The sequence below is a fragment of the Bufo bufo genome, chromosome 1, assembly GCF_905171765.1.
Source record: "Bufo bufo chromosome 1, aBufBuf1.1, whole genome shotgun sequence".
NCBI lineage: Eukaryota > Metazoa > Chordata > Amphibia > Anura > Bufonidae > Bufo > Bufo bufo.
The window spans coordinates 454,948,489-454,964,927 of record NC_053389.1 but is presented as its reverse complement, the minus strand read 5'-3'; the positions used below and the strand labels follow the sequence as shown (position 1 = coordinate 454,964,927).

General features: G+C 44.1%; 1 protein-coding gene across 1 annotated transcript in view; it reads left to right on the top strand.

Moving 5' to 3' along the window:
* The first annotated feature begins 233 nt into the window (after positions 1 to 233).
* PPFIA2 (PTPRF interacting protein alpha 2) overlaps positions 234 to 16,439 on the top strand; it is a 385,317-nt gene continuing 369,111 nt past the window's right edge. The window contains exon 1 of the mRNA XM_040408503.1: positions 234 to 363. The gene's annotated coding sequence lies outside the window, so the exon portion shown is untranslated. The remainder of the gene's footprint in view (positions 364 to 16,439) is intronic.

Genomic DNA, 16,439 nt, shown 5'->3' with positions numbered 1-16,439 from the left:
CTATGAATGGGGAGTATAGCAGAGCTCACTGCTAGGGAGCAGCACTCGGAGGATGCTGGAGCTTTAAGAGACACCTCCCCTCCTCTGCTCTAAACAATGGTTTCTCCCGAGCTTTGCTTCCCATTGCAAAATTTGTAATGTGCCATTTTTGCCATGGATGCCTTTCCATTTGGGTGGTGAGAGGGGAGCAGACATGCCCAGGTGCCCGGCTGCCTCCAGCTGCTGGCACTCCAGCACATTGTGAAGCAGCTCTGCCCGGATTGATGGAGACCTGCTCCAGGAGGGACCCTCTGTGTGAACCAGTGCAGACTGCAGACTGGTCTCCTTGATCTCGTGAAGGAAGGACCAGGAACTGAGGAGCAGGTAGCGGCATTGCGTTCTTCTTACCGCATCCTGGCATGCGTTATTCTGTCAGACAGGAAAGTTGGGCTCTGCAGGAGAACTATACATGTATGTCTCCACATGGCGGTGGGCACTGCTGTATCCACATGCCTTGCTCTCTGGTTTTGCATTCCCATTACTTACAGTACCACAGTCGTTTGCTTCAGTGCCTGGAAGCCACCGGGCAGTGAGGAGTTAAGTGGGAGGAGCCCTAGGCATGATGTAATGCAATTGAGACAATGGCAAGGATTTTCCTGCAAGGTGCTGCTCTTACTACAGGGATCCTGGCATGTTGCATGTATGTGCCGGGTGTGTCCTGGCAGTGGCATTGCACAGACTCATTGATCCTTGCAGCAGAAGGTGGCACTTGTGCCAGGCTGACAACGGGGGCAGGGGGCACAACATGATCTGTGTGGTGTGACAGCTGCAGTGCTACCTGGGAGGAAAGTGCAGTGATTGATTGGGACTTGCATTATATTCAGCACCTAGGTGTCATAGTGAGGGTGTGGCAGGGGAAGGAGGGTACTGTGCCAGTCCCTCTACCTGCCCAGTGTACAGACTTCTCTGCAGTATGGGTATCACACTATGTACACAGCCATGGAGTCCTCCAATACTGATATCCTAAATTATTAACCGTGCAATTATAGCTTGGCAGTGGTATTGGCGCCGTCCTGCTTGCTAATGCCACGCCGTGGCGGGCATTCTTGGTCATGTCAGTGCTGATATTATGCCTGAGCTATTTTTTTTTTATTGCTGATTGAATTTTGTAATTGCATTTAGGTTTTTGTGACACCCTCATAAGTAGGGATGAGCGAATTAGTGTTTTCAAGTCCGGCGTACAAGGCTCGGGTAATCTAAGAATTCCGTTATGGATTCCGCTACCATGGACTACAGTATAAGTTATGGTCCGTGGTAACAGAGGTCTTAGATGACCCAAACCTTGTACCCGAACCCTACTCATAAGGCTTCTTTTAAAAACGCTCGGGGTGTTGCTATGGCGAGCATTTTTTTCTTTTGCAAGTTTTACCTAGAGATTATAATACAGGTGGTATAGTAAATTGGTCCCTGAGGGCAGGTGTCAGTACTGTATGTACTGTAAGGCCTGTTTCAATAGACCCCTATCCTTTCATTAAAAAAAGACCCAACACAGTACGTTACTTCTTGTTTTTCAGCTGATAGTCGCGCACTGACTACTGTTTCAGTCAAGGAATTATCTCATCAATTTAAAACTGATTTTAAAACTCTTTAGGACGTATTTATCAAACTGATGTAAAGGGCCAACTGGCTCAGTTGCCCCTGGCAACCAATCAAATTCCGAGTTTCATTTTTCAGAGCTCCATTGGAAAATGAAAGGTGGAATCTGATTGGTTGCTGTGGGCAACTAAGCCAGTTCTCCTTTGCACCAGTTTTGATAAATCCTTTAACTCTCTTATCTGGAGGACATTCTTCCCTTTCTGTGGGTGGGCAGAAGCTCATCAAGCGCCTCCATCTTCCAGCATGCATTGTAATTGACTCTTGTTAACCCTTCCACCCCCACATAGAAAATAGTCCCTCAGGCATAGCCGCAGAGATACACATGGCTTGTAAGGCTGCCATCAATTCCTACTCCACTGTCTAGAGAGATATAGCGAGAAGGAGAGACGAATGAATAAAAGGTGTCTGGGCCGCTTCACCTGAGACCACTACATCGCCACTGAGGGGAAGGGGAGGAGGCCGGAGGCTACTGAGCGTGTTAGTCCACCTGTGAATGCAGGAGGAGGTGGACATGGAGGATGAACAGCAGGGGGCGCTACCAGAGGGAAAATGTAATGCATATAAAAAAAATACTTTTATTGCATATATATTCATTGTGTAGGAATACTTTTCATGAGTTAACCCCTTTAATACATAGTTCCTTTTCCCTGGAATCTGGTAGTCCAGAACGTCTGGTAATCTAGAACTTGTTTCCAGCAAAGATTTGCAATATGGTGTGGAATTTCAGAACAGCAGAGAGAAGTAATTAGGAAATTTTACTGTAAGGGTCCATTTACACGTCCGTGGTGTATTGCGGATCCGCAATACACCCGGCTGGCACCCCCAATAGAACTGCCTATTCTTTTCCGCAATTGCAGACAAGAATAGGACCTGTTTTAGTTTTTTTGCGGAACCGCAGCATAGTGTGCTCTGCCCCATTGAGAATGAATGGGTCCGCACCCGTTCCCAATATTGCGGAACGGATGCGGACCCATTTGTGGACGTCTGAATGGAGCCTAAGGGTGGTGTCACACACGGCTTTTTGTGACAGTTTTTGATGCAGTGTCTTGAGCCAAAGCCAGAAGTGGGTTGGAAGGGAACGTGAAATATAGAGAAAGGACTTCTACTTCTCCTTCCTGCTGGATCCAGTTCTGGTTTTGGCTCAAAAAAACTGTCACAAAAAGTGGCTTGTGAGACCACCAAAGTTTTATTGGAGCAGATCTAGGGTTGAAGATTCTCTGCAGATTTGTGACAAATTTCTTATTTTTCTCCATTTCAACTAAAAAATAAACCATTTTCTAAATAGTTTGGTTTAAAGTAAAGTTACAGCATAAGGCTCCATTCATATGTCCGCAAAATGGGTCCGCATCCGTTCCGCAATTTTGCGGAACGGGTGCGGACCCATTCATTCTCTATGGGGACGAAATGGATGCGGACAGCACACAGTGTGCTGTCTGCAGCCACAATTGCGGAGCGCGGCCCCGATTTTGGGTCCGCAGCTCCGCAAAAAGATAGAGCATGTCCTATTCTTGTCCGCAGCTTGTGGACAAGAATAGGCATTTCTATGGGGGTGACGGGCTGGTGTGTTGCGGACCCGCAATTTGCGGGTCCGCAACACACCACGGATGTGTGAATGTAGCCTAACCTTATTAAAACAGATTGTAAATATGCTGAAAATAAGTTTTCTACTTTAACCATCATTTTTAGATTTTATGTTTGAAGTTCAGGTGTCTATTGCGCTTTAGAATTCCTACTCCCATATACCTCTGTGTAGTTGTGAACGAAATCCCCTATGGCGGCACCGAGCGCTGTACAGGCCGCAGCATCGCTGCTCCTCTATTACCTGGGGTACACTGGCTATGTCAGGCTTTAGCAGAGAGGAACAGGCAAAGGAGCGAGGTGTTATGTGAGCTCCTGCCCCGCGCTCACTCCGCTCTGCTCTGCTAATACCCTCTACACTAGGGATCGACCGATTATCGGTTTGGCCGATATTATCGGCCGATATTGAGGATTTTGAACGTTATCGGTATCGGCATCTATTTTGCCGATATTCCGATAACATATGGGTAACACAGATCGCGCTGCTGTCAGCGCTCTCTGTGTTCCCTCCGCAGCACAGGGGAGAAGGAAGCAGTGTCTCCTCCCCCTGTGCTGCTGCTGCTGCCGCCAATGACAGAAGAGAAGACAAGAGGAGGGGAGGGGCTGTGGCCGCTGCGCCACCAATGAAGATAAGCCTTTCATTCATTCATATACAGGAGGCGGGAGCTGGCTGCAGAATCACATAGCCGGCTCCCGGCCTCTATGAGCGATAGCTGCGATCCGCGGTAGTTAACTCCTCAGGTGCCGCGGATCGCAGCTACCGCTCATAGAGGTCGGGAGCCGGCTATGTGATTCTGCAGCCAGCTCCCGCCTCCTGTATATGAATGATTGAGAGACTTATCTTCATTGGTGGCGCAGTGCGCCCCCCCCCCCAAGCCCCCCAGTATTAATCATTGGTGGCGCAGTGCGCCCCCACCCCAATCCCGGCCAATAGTAAAAACATTGGTGGCGCAGTGCCCCCCCCCCCCCCACCCAGTATTACTCATTGGTGGCAGTGGCCACAGGATCCCCTCTCCCCTGCTCCTCCGATCGGAGCCCCAGCTGTGTAAGCCTGGGGCTCCGATCGGTTACCATGACAGCCAGGACACTATTGAAGCCCTGGCTGCCATGGTAAGCTCCATGCTGCTGTGTGCACTATGCACAGAGCAGCAGGGACAGTGTGAGCTCCTATTCACCCTGATAGAGATCTATCAGGGGGAATAGGACAAGGGTTCTAGTCCCTAAGGGGGCTAAAAGTTAGTAAAAAAAAGTATAAATGAAAAAGACTTATAAAAAAAATACACATTTCCTTGCAGATCCGCAAAACGCGGATCTGCAAAAAATACGGATCATGTCCATGTGATATCCGTGTTGCATCCTTTCTTTTTGTGAATCAATTGTAACAATGCTCATCCTCATCCTCAAAATGGACAAGAAAAGGACATGTTCTATTTTTTGTGTGGGGCCACAGGACGGACATACGGATGCGGACTGCACACAGTTGTGAAATGAATGGGTCTGCATCCTATTCAAAAAATGCAATCGAATGCGAACCAAAAATTCGATCATGTGAATGCTCCCTTGAAATGAGGACAGAATACAGTTACATAAATTAAGTTGGCAGATAGGTGCAGGTCCCACCTCTGGGACTCACTCCAATCTCTATAACAGGGAACCGGCGTGAACAAGCGCTGACCCGGCTGTTTCCGGCAGCCCCATAGAAGTGAATGGAGCAGTGGCAGTGTTTGCATGCAGACTTGTCTATTTCAGGACTCCCATAGTGATCAATGGAGAGCACGAAGCGCACTTCAGGGGCCTGGGACTCTGGAGATAGTATCAGATAGGACCTCTAATGGGGTTGTCCAGGCAAGCGCACGCAACCTCTCACACTAAGCAAGCATTGTGCAAAGGTCCTATTTTAATCAAAGGACCTTGTGTCAGCAAAGGATGGAGACTCTGCCTGAACAAGCCCTTTAATAAAAAAAATAAAAAAAATCACTTCATGGGTAGTGTAGCAGCATGTATCCTTGCTCTTTTGGAATGCATTGTCATCTGCTGAGGTGCTCACTGGGCTGCTTATAACCACTGTGATCATGAATTGACTCATGCCCTCAAAAGTAAGGACTCCATGCCCATGCTGCGTACCAAAAATAGCGATCTGCAATGAACAGGCATTGTCCATATGAACTCCTTGGGTATGCAATCCGCAAGATACGGCAAGAGATAGGACACCGAAAGCCTGCGGGAGCACATTGTAGTGTTTCCATGGGGTTTCGATACGTGCCCCTGTAACACCCCAGAGTTGTGTTACTAAACTCTTGTGCCCCGCTACAATCTGTTAAAAGCATTTACCTGGTCATCTCATGTAATTTTACATTATATCCTCACAACTGTGCATTGTAAACCTTGGTAAATGTATATTGCTGTAATTTCCATGTTCACCAGCAGGTGGCAGCAATGTGTTGGCAAGGACTTAGGTTCAGTTTAGTACATCTAAGATGGAATAGTTCATTCCAGCTTAGCTCCCCCTCTGTGAGCAGAGTGGGCTGTGCCCACATCCTGCCTCATGGGTGGAGAAGGAATTTAGAGTCAGTGTGCCAGCCACCCCCGTTGGGGAAGGCTGTGTGTTAGTCTTCAGGAGTCCCCCTGCATAGGGAACCAAGCCAGGATCTTGTCTCGGCTGAGACATTGATCATCACCCCCAGCCTGAGCCCTGCAGCCTCGGCTGGATGAAGCAAGCAGACAAACTCCAGAGTTCCAGGAAGAAATCATACCCTGTGAAGATAACTGTGAGTAAAGTCCAGAGACCCAGGAGAAGCCATATTCCTCCTCAGCTAGTCAGTCCCCAGACAGCAGAAGATAGAGAGTACAGAAGTCAAATTCCTGCCACAGTATAGAGCTACAAAGCAGATGTCCTTTCCTGCAAGATCCAGGTACATGATAGAGCAGAAGATAAATTCCTGCCAACCATTGCCAATACCTGCTGGGACCTAAGACTAAAGCTGTATCTTGCTTGGATGAAAGTTACAATCAGTAAAGACCAGTTTGAACTTCACCAACGGTCTGGATCTCAATTTCTGCTGCAAATTCCTCTATTACTCCTACTAGCACTACACTAAAAGAGTACCCAGGTAGGAGACACCGTTGACACCATTACCATTACCATACAGAGACATTACACCACTCTCGCATTCCTGACCTGTGGCGTGAGTTATAACACCTTAGAGGGCCCTGTGATTGTACCCTGCGCACGCTGCAATCGGCGTCACGAACAAAACTATAGACTATCACCTATACCTGACCCAGCCATTGCATAATTTGGCGTCAGAGTGCATACCCCAGTCCAGCTCACTGCTCCCCCACTCCGTAAAACATAGGACATGGCCTATCTTTTGGCGTATCTTGCGTATCGCGGGCCCATTTAAGTCAGTGGGTCAGTGCCCGTCTATTGTGGACCATCAGTCTGCAGTATTGGCATGGAGCCCTTTCAGTGGTTTGAATGAGCCTGTAAACATGCATTGCCTGGGTTGAGGACCTATTCAGGTCTTAGGTGTGTTTCTTAGCATCCAGGCTGAACCCCTAACCTACACTTCTGGCCGCTATTCTTCGCTGGCCCAAAATTGGAGCCTGCATTTGTAGATACACGAGATGCCATGTTGTGTTTTGGTTGGAAAAATGAAGACATTTAAAGATTAATGGCTTTCTTCTGTTTTCTCTGTTTAAAAAAAAACTAAAAACTAAAAAACTGTGGGAGGCCTGCTGTGTAATGATATGTTTTTAATCATGGGGGAGTGATTTGACTGTTTAATTGCCTAGGTAACTGACTACTTGTTTTCTCACTCTATACAGAATAGTCTTTGCCGGGATAAAGCACTGTATTATTTCTCCTCATGGGTGTGAATTTGTCGTATTGTTGTGGTTTTGTCTTGCATTTTTAATCACCACAAAAGCTTGTTATTACCGGTTGTATGCAGTGCAACTATGGAGGGAGGGGTGACTCCGAACTTTAAAGTGGGCCTGTACTTTTGGAAACTAGCAACAAATTAAATGTTTTAATCAGTGGGGGTCTGAGTCCTGAAACCCCCACACATTGCTAAAATGAGGAGAAAAAAGCACTCACACGGAGCGTGGTTTCTCCGTGCTGCCAGAGACAGACTCAAGATGGGCTCATAGGGGGTCATTTACCGAGGCCATCTTTTTACGCCTGTCTTAGGCCTCTTTGACACGAGCGTGACCGATTGGCTCCGGATGCGTTCAGGGTGCGTTCAGTGAAACTCGCACCATTTTGCAAGCAAGTTCGGTCAGTTTTGTCTGCGATTGCGTTCAGTTGTTCAGTTTTTTGCGTTTTGATGCGTTTTTCACCCGCGTGATAAAAAACTGAAGGTTTGCAAACAACATCTCTTAGAAACCATCAGTGAAAAATGCATTGCATCCGCACTTGCTTCCGGATGTAATGCGTTTTTCACTGAAGCCCCATTCACTTCTATGGGGCCAGGGCTGCGTGAAAAACACAGAATATAGAACAGGCTGCGTTTTTCACGCAATGCAGAACTGATGCGTGAAAAAAAAACGCTCATATACATGGACCCATTGAAATAAATGGGTCATGATTCAGTGCGGGTGCAATGCGTTCACATCACTCATTGCACCCGCGCGGGAAACTCACTCGTGTGAAAGGAGCCTTAGGTTCCTCCTACACTGCCATAAGATTTGGCTAATTAATGACAGCCCTGGCACGGCCCCCCAAATGCCCGCACTCCTCCCCTGTCTCACCCAACTGTCAAACACTTACACCATGTCATACTTAGTAGCACAGCTGGTCAAAAAAGGGACTTGCAACTTTTTTTTACGACTAAAATAGTCACAAGTCACTTGATAAATGACCCCCATAGACTGTCTGTTGAGCCCGTCTTCAGCAGCGATGAGAGGCAGTGCACTCTGTGAGTGGAACTTTCTCTTTGTTTTAGCGATTGGTGAGGGTCTCAGCACTCAGACCCCCACTGATCAAACCTTTGATATGTCATTAGATTTCAAATGTTTTTTAAAAGTACGTGTTTAATTTATGGCTGGTTGTACTATAACTATTGGATCCCTACGCACATGAACTTGCATTTGTGGGTTTTTTTTTACCACTAAAAATGCCATAGAGACAGCTTGTGTGTTTTTCCATGCACATGCACCTTTTTTCCCCCTAAATAACTGCTTGAGCCAGGTTTTTTCCTGGCATTTTTTCACCTATAGAGAAGGAAATGTCAGAACACCAGAAAAAAATCTAAGTCAAAAGCTTCAACATTATGGGGGACATTTATTAAGACCAATCATTTAGACACAGGTCTTAAAGGGGTTTTCCAACTCTAACAAATGCTCCCCCATTTGCCGGGCCCCTCACACACAATATACTTACCTGGCTCCCCGCTCCGCTCCTGGTCCCCGCACGGTAGCTGCTGTTTCTCTCTGTGCGTGAATGAAAACATCCAGTGTCGGGGGGAGCCGCCAATGGCAGGCGGTGATAGGAACGAGCCTCCCTAGTATCACGGGTGACGCTAGGGAGGATCGTCCCTGTCCCCACCTGCTATTGGATGTTTTCATCCGCGCACGGAGAGAAGCAGGCCTCTACATAACTTTGGAGCTTGCTGCCGCCGGCCGTGCGACGTGCTTTAATCTATACCAGCTCCTTTGCTGGCACAGTCTACGGTCATTTTCCACACTATAATCTGGCGTGTAGAATTATGAATGAGACTGGCTGGCCGGTCAAAAACAGCAGGGGCCAAAAAATGCGAAGAGCAGAAACACGCCATTAAAAAATGTGTGAACCCAGTAGGTGGTGTCACACACAGCATTTTGTGTCAGTTTTTCTGTCTGTTTCTGATGCTGGTTTTGACCCAAAGCCAGAGGTGAATCCAAGAGGAAGGAGAAGTATACTGTAAGACCTTTGTTAATATTTTGCATGGAGGCAAATGACCCATTTCTGACTTAACTTATCCTAAATAAATACTAAAAATAAAGACATGACAACTTTGTGGTGGAATAAAAATGGCCGCAATGCTTTATTAAGGGTAAATAAATTAATAAATAATTAAAATTTCAAATTCATAAATAAATAACCATTAAAATTCCAATAATTACCGAAATCCACTCAGCAATAGCTGAGTGATACAGCCCCTCTAATAAAGCAAAGCGACATGAGCAAAGAATAGGGAGGGAGGGCGGGGCGACGATCCGGTCTTGATAAAAAACCGAAACCCTCTTTTTAAGGACTAAACTTTCCCGCCGCTGACATCCAAAACCAATCAGCTGTCCAGAAATCTCCCCCAGCAACCAGCTGCACCAATCAGAGAGGATCACTGCTTGACATCCAACGCTCAGGTGAGACCGGATAAAACCAGCTGATTCTGACAGGACTTAACCCTTTCATAAAAACCTGAAATAAAAGAGCGGGAAAACAAAAAAAAGGAAGGGGGGGGAGATAGAAAAACCAGCAAAAAACATACGAACAACACATAATAATGGTGACATTGCCCCCATGTGTCCCCCAAGCGAAACGCTCTGGGGGGCCTGAACATTCTCTTCCAACCGACTTCTGTCTTTGGCTCTAAGAACTGCATCAAAAACTGAACACAAAAACCTAGATGTGGGTGACACCACCCTTATGCTGCCATATTTTTACACTTTTAATGTGGCAGCAAATGCCTCACCGACTATGGGGCTTTAATTCCTTCACACACAAATTTGCCCTAACGTTTTTACTACTAATAAAATGCGATAAAAACAGTTTTTTTCCCATACCACATGCATTTTTGTGGCTTATATAGTAAAGTTTTTGCGTTACCACATTTGAATGCGTTTTGTTTTTTCCTGTAGAGGACGGAATGAAAAGTAAAACTGAAAAACTGCTATCGCTTTAATATGCTGTGCGTTTAAAAAAACACTGCAAATACACTGCTACACCACCAAATTGAAAAGAAACGACATTGACAAAAAAAGAAAACTGCATGTGTGTGTCCCCCACTTTATATTTTCCATAGGCTTTCAGTTAACTTCTGGAGATGGCGTCAAAAACACAACTAGCAACACATGTTCAAAAAGGAAAGTAAAAAAGGCATGAAAAAAAAGAAAGTGCTGAAAAATGCCACCAATGTGAATCTACCTTAATAAACCACATTTTCTGTAATAGTCTTATGTTCAACCAGCTTTGATCCAGTTCATACTTTGCAGTTTTGATGTAATTTTTGCTTGCAGGCAATTTTTAGCCAAAAGCAGAAGTAGAACTTAAAGTGGTTTTCCAGGACCTCCTCTGGATAGGTCATCAGTATCTGATCAGTGGGGTTCTGACACCCGGGAACCCCACTAATCAGCTGTTTGATTAGGCAGCGGCACTTGCCGTAGCGCCACGGCCTTCTCTCAGATTTCCCTAGGCCAAGTGATGGCAGGTCATCAGTATTAAAATGAGTATTAAATCTTGGAAAACCCTTTTAAAGGGGAGGAAGAGTAAAATAAAGCATAGTTTGCAGGAATCTATGATCTGCAAAGGTTTTTTCTTGGTGAAAGGGACCACCACCTAGCAACAGCTATTAGATGCAGGCGGCTGCCTCTCTTCTGCCGTCGGGAAAAGGAGTGTGATCTCGCAAGACCACACTCGGTCAGCAAAATATGACGTGAAAGTCTTTCGAGAGTGAGTATTTTTCTTAAAATGTTTTCCCAGAGAGGTTTGATGGCTATTCCCTTGTCCCTGCCAACCGAAGATCTAAGTTATGATCGATAAAACACAACTAGAGTTATGAGGTTACAACGGGTTTAATAACTAAAACCATAAAAGACTGTAATAAACTTTTGGCTCAAATAACTGTGCAATGTGTTTTTTTTAACTGTTAAATAAATGTGGATTTCTTGGGCTAATGAGTTAGCAACATTTCTTTATGCAGAATGTGCTTGTGTCTCATGTAGATTGTTATTTTTTACTTCTTAGACTCTGAGGTTGAGGACATTGTTTCTGACTCTTATTTTGGCCTATGAGAAATATATACAGTATATGTAAGCCAAAATTAGTATTTTCTAATGCCAAGAGGACACCTAAGTGGGTAGGGTATTGGGAGGGTTGTAGTTGTACTGTAGGTGGTTGTCCTTTTCCCTAGAACAAAGAACGTTTGCAGATCATAGATTCCTGCAGATTGTGCTTTATTCATTGGGACTCAGCCACCTAGCTCCAACTGTTAGATAGAGTAGTACACACCTGATGGTAGCTCTCATAAATTGTAACCGTTCAATTTCCGAAGGACAACAGGTGCATTCTAGGGACCATCTTGTTGTTTGTAGAGGAATACCTTTTGTGGCAGCTCGTAATTTAGGCTACTTTCACACTAGCGTTTTGGCTTTCTGTTTGTGAGATCCGTCATGGGCTCTCACAAGCGGTCCAAAACGGATCAGTTTTGCCCTAATGCATTCTGAATGGAAATGGATCTGCTCAGAATGCATTAGTTTGACTCCGTTCAGTCACCATTCCGCTCTGGAGATGGACACCAAAACGTTGCCTGCAGCGTTTTGGTGTCCGCCTGATGAAGCAGAGCCAAATGGATCTGTCCTGGCACACAATGTAAGTCAATGGGGACGGATCAGTTTTTTCTGACACAATCTGGCACCATTGACTTTGGTGTTCATGACGGATCCGTAGAAGAGATAATACAACCGGATTCGTTCATGATGGATGCATGCGGTTGTATTATTGTAACTGAAGTGTTTTTGCAGATCCATGACGGATACGCAAAAAACGCTAGTGTGAAAGTAGCCTTACTAAAACAGAGAAGGTTCTTTGGGGTCTTTAACCAAAGTTTATTAATGTGTAACATTGTGAGCTGTTCTAGCTGCCATAGCTAAAGAGGCATGCTAGTTTTATACTGACTTGCCTCAGAGATGGGTCCTCTGTTGTCATGTTGCTAAGGAACTTTAATAACAGATTTTCTTCCCATGTTGTGGAATATTTTGGTTTAATTGGTCTAGAGAACACACTACTTTCATCAACCTGAGGTAATTGGTAAGGTTTGTTATAATCAGGTTCACTGTTGAACCAAAAGACTTAATGGTACTGCAAGCCATACCCAAATGAAATTTTTCTGACAGAAATTCTAAGGTTTCTTCAATTTGAGCACGTGTCCTAAATGAGATCCTCTATTAGAGAACCAATTTTGGAACTGATATGATTAGCTTTTAAGGTTTTAAGGACTGATTAATGTGTGCTTTAGAGAGGTGTGGGAATGAGAACAGCCAACCAGATCTGCTATCCACATTAATTGTGGGAGCTGAAGTTAGGCTACTTTCACACCTGCGTTCGGGTGTCCGCTTGTGAGCTCCGTTTGAAGGCTCTCACAAGCGGCCCCGAACGCATCCGTGCAGCCCTAATGCATTCTGAGTGGACGCGGATCCGCTCAGAATGCATCAGTCTGGCAGCGTTCAGCCTCCGCTCCGCTCAGCAGGCGGACACCTGAACGCTGCTTGCCTGGCCGTGCGGAGGCAAGCGGATCCGTCCAGACTTACAATGTAAGTCAATGGGGACGGATCCGTTTGAAGATGACACTATATGGCTCAATCTTCAAACAGATCCGTCCCCCATTGACTTTCAATGTAAAGTCTGAACGGATCCGCTCAGGCTACTTTCACACTTAGAAATCTTTCTAAGTTATAATGCAGACGGACCCGCTCCGAACGCTAGTGTGAAAGTAGCCTAACAGGTTCTTCGAACCTTGAAAGCATTCTGCAGTCATTCCCAATGGAATTTTCTGGTCTTTGATTAACTTGTGGATCGCTGGATACTATGGCTTGGAAGGCCATACTAGGTAACCAAACACCATTTGTTGTATTCTGTCCTCCTGTATTTTTGAGATTATCTGAAAGAAAAAAGTTGATGGAGGAAAGGCATACAGGTTCCTCAGCTTGGTCCTCACTGTATATTTTGTGGTCTGAGATTAGGTAGGTAATACAAATTGGTCTATTTCTCTGTTGCCAAAAGTCTGATTTATTTTGAAGAATAGGTGTTTTTGAGTGTTACAGTTGATAGTCCTCACCACAAATTTCATTGTCAGAGCTGAGGTACTGTAGCTGATGCAATTAGGTCTATTTCTCTGGTACCAAAAGTCTAATTTATTTTGAATAGTATGTGTTTGAGTGCTTCAATTGACATTTTCTCTCTGGACAAGTCATCCACTACTTTTGGAGTGTCCGGGTACATATTGTGCCCTCAAGTCTAGATTGTGATCCAGAGACCATCTCATATCTCTAGGGCCTCTCTGCACAGTTTGGCTAACCAGATTTGTGTCTGGTGACACAATAAAGGTACAGTTTTGAAAGCTTGCTGCATTGCTGCTAGCTTCCATATTAGGCTAGCTATTGTTTTCAGGGACACCATTTCTCTAGATAGTGTGCTCTCAATTGATGTTAGTGCTTTGCACCATTTCTCTCTTAGAACAACGAAAGCTAAGTTTTTGACCCTAGAAAGGTTAGATACTTTGTAGGGACTGGTATAGACTTCTCTGTTTATACAAATCAGGCCTCTGCAAATAGTTTTAGTATGTTCTCTTTTTGGATTAATAGTATTTGCAAGTCCATATGAAAGACAAGGAGATTGTGTAAATAAACAATTCATGTTATTCCTGACATTCTTAAGTGAGAAATTAGAATTTTTATTACCTGCGTAAAAGTGTAGGAGAGGCCATGCACCATTAAATTCCAATGGTAAATTTCTCTTTTCCATTTGAGTTATAGTAGACACCTGTGTTTTTAAGCTACACATGTAGCATGAAAAGTGCATTTTATCTCTATTAGATGTTCTTTTGGAGGGATAACCTGGGAAAATATGACTTATCTAGCCCTCTTTCCGTTCCGTCTGTTTTGGATATCTTTCTTTGAGCAAAAACCATGTCTAATATTGCATCCAGGCACTTTTTTGTGTTTTTTCTGGAAAATAAACATTTTTATTGGTAGTTTAATCTGTTTAACACTTGCAGCAGGTGTTCTGGCAGACTGTTCCGACAGATCTCTCTGGATCCAGCATCGGATGTTACCAGAAAGCCCGCTCGCCCCATTGACTGTAATGTGATCCTACTACTACCTGCCAAATATGCCAGTAATCAGCTGGACAAATACAGTGGCACGCAGTGGGATTTGTCTGGCAGAGTCCCGGTATATTTGCATGGTAGTGGCCGGATCCAGCAATGCTGGATCCAGAAAGCTTTGGCAGGCTGTTTCCAAATGTGAAACAGGCCTAAAGCCGTTTTTTATCACATTTATGACCCAACGCTCTGTGGAACTCTTTTCCGATAAGTCTACATAATGACGGGAAGGAATGATAATGCAATGCTTACCTGAATAGGTTTTTTGTAGGTATTTGGCCTTCTTGAGGCTCCTTTTCCTAAACTATATATTTTTGAAAACAAATTCTGAGTTTGTCTCTGTGAATCTCTGTTCGGCCCAGAGACATTTGTGAGCAACCCTCTGAATGTAAGGCTTTCTTTGGTTGTGCTGGCCTCTTTAGTTCATCAAAGGACTCTTTTTTACTTCATGAATTAATTCTGGACCAAATAGATTACTGTTTTCTAGATTAGGGTATTCATGTGATTTTGGGGATAAATCTGCCATTCCTACTGAAGTGAGCCAACAGCCTCTTCTGATGGTTGTAATGTAATTAACCCCTTCTACCCCGGGACAGTTTTCGCCCTTCTGCCCAGGCCATTTTTTGCAAATCTGACATGTTACTTTATGTGGTAATAACTTTAGAACACTTTTGCTTATCCAAGCCATTCTGATTATTTTCTCGTGACACATTGTACTTCATGGTAGTCATAAAATGGAGTCAATATATTTTGCCTTTGTTTATGAAAAAATCCCAAATTTGCAAAAAAATTTAAAAAATGCGCAATTTTCAAAATTTCAATTTCTCTCCTTTTAAAACAGAAAGTGATACCTCATAAAATATTTATTACTTAACATTCCCCATATGTCTACTTTATGTTGGCATCATTTTGTAAATTTAATTTAATTTTTTTAGGACGTTAGAAGGCTTAGAAGTTTAGAAGCAAATCTGGAGATTTTGAAGAAAATTTCCAAAACCCACTTTTTAAGGACCATTTCAGGTCTGAAGTCACTTTGTGGGGCTTACATAGTAGAAAGCCCTCATAAATGAACCCATTGTAGAAACAACACCCCTCACGTTACTCAAAACTGATTTTAGAAACTTTGTTAACCCTTTAGGTGTTCCACAAGAATTAAAGGAAAATGGAGATGAAATATCTAAATTTCATTTTCTTTTAGCAGATTTTCCATTTTAATCAATTTTTTTCTTTAACACATCAATGGTTAACAGCCAAACAAAACTCAATATTTATTACCCTGATTCTGCGGTTTACAGAAACACCCCACATGTGGTCGTAAAATGATGTAAGGGCACACGGCAGGGTGCAGCAGAAAAGGAATGCCATACGGTTTTTGTAAGGCAGATTTTGCTGGACTGTTTTTTAGATGCCATGTCCCATTTGAAGCCCCCCTGATGCACCCTTACAGTAGAAACTCCCAAAAAGTAACCCCATTTTGGAAACTAGGGGATAAGGTGACAGTTTTGGTGGTACCATTTTTGGGTACATATGATTTTTTGATCATTCATTATTGCACTTTATGGGGCAAGGTGACCAATTTTTTATTTTTTTTGCCACAGTTTTTATTTATTTATTTTTACAGTGTTCACCTGAGGGGTTAGGTCATGTGATATTTTTATAGAACAGATCATTACAGACATGGCAATACCATATATATATATATATATATATATATATATATATATATATATATATATACTTTTTCTTATTTATTTAAGTTTTACACAATAATAGAATTTTTGAAACCGAAAAATGATGTTTTAAAGAGGACCTTTCACCGATTCTTACCCTATGAACTAACTATACAGATATGTAGAGCGGCGCCCGGGGATCTCACTGCACTTACTATTATCCCCGGGCGCCGCTCCGTTCTCCTGCTATGTCCTCCGGTATCTCCGCTCACTAAGTTATAGTAGGCGGAGATACCAGTCCCTAAGTTATGGTAGGCGGAGTCTGCCCTAGCGCTGGCCAATCGCAGCGCAGAGCTCACAGCCTGGGAGGTTATTTTCTCCCAGGCTGTGAGCTCTGCAATGCGATTGGCCAGCGCTAGGGCAGACTCCGCCTACCATAACTTAGGGAACGGAGATACCGGAGGGCATAGCAGGAGAA